Source organism: Aegilops tauschii, chromosome 5 (genome assembly GCF_002575655.3).
Source record: "Aegilops tauschii subsp. strangulata cultivar AL8/78 chromosome 5, Aet v6.0, whole genome shotgun sequence".
NCBI lineage: Eukaryota > Viridiplantae > Streptophyta > Magnoliopsida > Poales > Poaceae > Aegilops > Aegilops tauschii.
This window is the reverse complement of record NC_053039.3, coordinates 494,448,628-494,453,503: the sequence shown is the minus strand read 5'-3', so window position 1 is coordinate 494,453,503 and position 4,876 is coordinate 494,448,628. Positions and strand designations below refer to the sequence as shown.

Genomic DNA, 4,876 nt, shown 5'->3' with positions numbered 1-4,876 from the left:
CCGCTAGTTGGTCCTTGTTGTCAAACCAAGACTGTATCTCCAACATCCTAGCTAGCTTCACAGGGTCGCTGTCTGCGATCCTCGCGTATCGGTTGTACTCCTCCATCGATCTACTTCTCCACAGCACCTTCACTCGCCGGCGGTGGTTTTTGAATGGAAGAGGAGAGGAGCAGCACTGGTTTTGGATTAGAACGGGAGAGGAGCGACGTTGGTTTTGGATTGGAACAGGAGAGGAGGGGCGGTGGTTTTGAAATGGAAGAGGAGAGGAGCGGCGCTGGATTTAGTTTGGAACAGGAGAGGAGCGGCGGTGGTTTAAGAGGAGAGGAGCTGTAACACCCCCACTGTCATGCTACCGTAATCCCCTATTAATGGTGCCATGTCATCACATTACTGTTGCTAATCCTCACTTGATCCAAATCACAATTCAACTTCAAATCCAAATTATAGTCAAAATTCAAAACTTCTCAGACATGAAAACAAAAATGTTCATCATGTGGAAAGTATTCTGCTGGTAATATTGGTGGTGAACCAACATTTTTTGCAAAGTGTTTAAGTGGCCTAGACTAAATAAAACAGTGGACCAACAACCAATTACTTGACCTTTTCAATTTCAAAAAAAAAAAGTTGAACTTTCCCAAATGCTTTGAGACTTTTGGTGCCAGCCCAAAATATTGCCGTGTATTTTTGTCCCAAGTTTCATATTGAGCAAAATCGTTTACTAGCCAAACCAAATGCAAACAGAAACTAAAATGGAAAGCAGAAGAGCAAGAGGAAAGACCTAAAGCCCACTGTGCTACTAGGCTAATTTGAGCTACAGTTGAGGCCCAGCCCAGCTCCTCCTTATCCCCTTCCTCTGTTCATTGAACAGAGGCGTGGCGGCCATCCACCGGCGCCATAGCAGGCAGGGTGCACACGCCGGCCATCCACTACCTCCCCGCTGTCTAAAAGACCACCCCGACGCCCTGGACGAACCCTAGTTGTCCTCCCCCTTTCCCCGCGCCGTTTTCTTCCTCTCCCGCACACGCCCGAGCTCCACCCGCCATGTCCATCGTCGTCCTCGTGTCCATCGTCCACCTCATCGGCTGAGGCCTCTGGAGGAGCTGCGTATGCTTCGTCTACATCGACTCCGAGGAGCAACTCGAGCAGGAGATCGCCACATCGCCGGGATCGATATCGTCTTCAAGCTCTGCCCCGCCGCTCGCCGTCTTCGATTCGGCCTCACTGGAGCGTCCCCGAGCCCATCTTGCACGTCTACAGGCTCACCGTGAGCTCCGCTTCAACTCCCCTCTCACTCTGCCCTCGTGCTCGTGCCGTAGCTAGCTAGCGCCGTAGAAGTTGGTCGGCCATGGCCATGTCGCCGTCGTTGCGCTCGTTGCGGGCTCTCCCGTCCATCCCGTGCTGACCGTCGCCCGTGCTCCTGGGTCTCCCAAGATGCCGACGAGTCCCCTAGCTCGCCTCGCCGTGCCCTTAGCGTCGTCCCCGTATTCGGCCGCGAGCTCTCTGTAAGCTCGGCACCACCGCGCCCTCTGCGCTTCGCCACGAGCCCCTGGCCGCGCTCGCACCCCCCTGGCCGCTCCTGCCCGCGCCCACCTTCGCCTGGCCACGCCGCGCCGTTGCTCGCCGTGGCCCATGCCTGCCGGCCGCTCTGTGCTCGACTGCCTGCGCGCGCGTTGCTTCTGCTGTCTGCTGCTCGCTACTGCTTCGACCGCCTGCATGCTGTCTGCCGCTGCTTGCTCTGCTGCTGCCTAGCGTCGTCAGTGCCGCTGCTCCTGCTGCTTTACTGCTGCCTGCTGATGCGCTCATCGCAGCTGCTGCTGGCCGGCCGTGCCATGGCCATGGCTCGGCCATGGTTACGTGCGTGGGCGTGTGCACGCAAGTGGCCGGCTCGGCCACTGCTAGATGGGCTGACCTGTTAGTTTAGATTAATTAGGATTAGATTAGATTGGTTAGGTTAATTACTAACCTATGGCAAGTGGGACCTCCCCTTTAATTAACCAGTTTATTTTAGCCCCTAAATTAATCCTGAGGCAATGACACGTGGGACCCTTACACTATTCACTGCTTGATCCAGTCAACAGTTTCTGTTCTGTTGACTTTGACTTGGCCCCACATGTCTTTGACTGTGGCTGGCACTACACAAGGTGACAAAAGCATTTTACTGTTATATTTTCGAATTAATAATAATTTCAGGATATGTTTAAAACTTTTAAAAAATAAATCATAGAAATTAAACCGTGACTCGGATGAAAATGTTTTCAACATGAAAGTTGCTCAGAAAAACGAGGCGAACCCGAATACGCTACCCACATACCTATCAGATGCCTCTAACTATCTGAACATGGAACATTCCCCCTCTGGTCATCTGTCTGACACAGGTCCGGAACCGAGAATACATTCCCGGTTGAATTCCCCCTTCACCTATATCGTGCAGTACTACGTTAGGTCGACCCTAGTTCTGCTTATCGTCTTGTCATGCTTAGTGGTACCTCTATTTGCTCTGTATTTACTGTTTCTTCCCCCTCTTCTCTCCGGTAGACCCCGAGACCGATGATGCCCCCGTGATCGACTATGTCGACAATGACCCTTCTACCTTTTCAGCAGAGCTTCCAGGCAATCCCCCCTTTGATCATCCCGATATCGCCCATTCCATTCTCTCATGCTTGCATTAGATTTTGCTACTGTAATTGATTGCTCCTATTCTGATGCATAGCCTGCTTTTGTAACCTGCTTATCCTAAACTGCTTAGTATAGGTTGGTTAGTGATCCATCAGTGACCCCCACCTTGTCCTTGTTGCCCCTGCTTCATCATTGAAGACCCGATCAACGGGATCGAAGACCAGGCCCCGGCACCGCACATCACTTTCCCCTTAGTTGCTCGATACTACTGGGTTACTATCGAGTGCCGAGGGTGAGACCTCTACAACACTTTTGATGTTAATCCTAGAGTGTAGCTATTCGGTCGTGGTCATCGAGGGTGATTCCGCCTTAACCTCTTCCGATACGACTCTGTCGTGCAACCCCTCAAGTGTGAACCTCGGGGTGGTTCCTCTTACGTTCACCTTGATGATTACATCGAGTGGAATTCACCGGGGGTGATTCCTCGGGTTCTCCCCTTGATGTTTGGACACACGGATACTTGGACTTTACCACTGTTACTTGGAAAGGCGGGTCAACCCTGAGGGGTACCCGCGAGTGATGTGGAGACGGGTTGACCTGGAGGGTGCCCGCGAGATAATTACGAGGCGTGGCCGGGCATTCCTAGCCCTTGTCGCAAGTCCTCGAGACGGGGCAACGGGGTCACATCTTTCGTGAGTCTCTGCTTGTTACCGCGTGCTCCTAATCCACTACGATTTGGATATTTGATCCAAGGGGCCTCTGGCCTGATAGCACTAACCATCACGTGGGCATAGTATGGGCGTTCTGCGTCGTATACATCAGCTGAAGCTTATTAGACGTCAGCGACTGAGCGGCGCGTGCCGGGTTGGACTGCGTAAGCACCTGCCTTTTTGAAGGAGGTAGCTAGGTCTGCTCACCAGCCGCGTACGCAACGTGCAGGAGTTCCCGGGGCGATGGCCCATGACCCCTGGGGGCATAGGTTTAGTCCGGCGTGCTGACCTCTCTATTAAGCCTAGGTCGGGTTGCGGCGTATTGTTTGGCCGAGGCCGGGCATGACCCAGGAAAGTGTGTCCGGCCGGAGTTAATCGAGCGTGGTGGGTAAGTTGGTGCACCCCTGCAGGGAAGAAAACATCTATCGATAGCCTGTCCTACGGTAACGGACACTTGGAGTTGTATCCCGATCGATACAACTAGAATTGGATACTTGAGATGAGACATGGATATGAGAAATGGATAGTATGGCTCTGGGATTGCTTTCTCGCACGGAGTCGAGAAAGGATCTCTGGCCGAGGTTGATAACACTTCTACTACTTCACTTTATGCTACTCTACTCCCTCCTGTTGCTGCAAGATGGTGGTTTCCAGAAGATGCTAGTCTTCGATAGGCTAGGTTTTCCCCTTCTCTTCTGGCATTCTGCAGTCCAGTCCACAGATACAGCCCCTTTCATTGATACCGATGCATATGTAGTGTAGATCCTTGCTTGCGAGTACTTTGGATGAGTACTCATGGTTGCTTTGCTCCCCCTTTTCCCCCTTTCTTCTTCTTTCCGGTTGATGCAACCAGATGGTGGAGCCCACGATCCAGACGCCACCTTCGACGACGACTGCTACTACACTGAGGGTGCCTACTACTACATTGGAGGCCGCCGACGACCAGGAGTAGTTAGGAGGCTCCCAGGCAGGAGGCCTTGCCTTTTCGATCGATGTTTCTTTTGTGCTAGCCTTCTTAAGGCAAACTTGTTTAACTCATGTCTGTACTCAGATATTGTTGCTTCCGCTGACTCTTGTGTATTCGAGCCCTCGAGGCCCCTGGCTTGTAATATAAAGCTTGTATTTTTTTAATTTGTGTCTAGAGTTGTGTTGTGATATCTTCCCGCGAGTCCTTGATCTTGATCGTACACATTTGCATGTATGATTAGTGTACGATTGAATCGAGGGCGTCACAGGAGCGGCGCTGGTCTTGGAAGTATTTTTTTGTTTTGCATATTTTGGGTCAAAGTTTGACCACGTACTGTATTTGACAAGCAAAATGTAAATGCATGTCACCAAAAATTGTATCGTTTGGTTAATATCTGAATGTACTTTCAAATTATATTATTTTTGCAACGTATAACATATATTTTATTTGTGAAAATCATGGTCAATTATGACCCAGAATAAAAGGGAGACTAGTTAATGTGGGGTCGCTTTATTAATTGAAGGGTAAATTGATTTTGATTTTGATCCAGTCACAACGCGCCGGCCCTCTCGTCCAATCCTAA

The 4,876-nt window shown here is 50.9% G+C and overlaps 1 long non-coding RNA gene across 1 annotated transcript; it reads left to right on the top strand.

The window, feature by feature from the left end:
- Window positions 1–872: 872 nt before the first annotated feature.
- On the top strand, window positions 873–4,457 carry LOC141022162 (uncharacterized). The gene is made up of 2 exons (XR_012183180.1): window positions 873–1,264; window positions 4,180–4,457. It is a non-coding gene; the product is annotated as an uncharacterized lncRNA (long non-coding RNA).
- The last annotated feature ends 419 nt before the right edge of the window (window positions 4,458–4,876 follow it).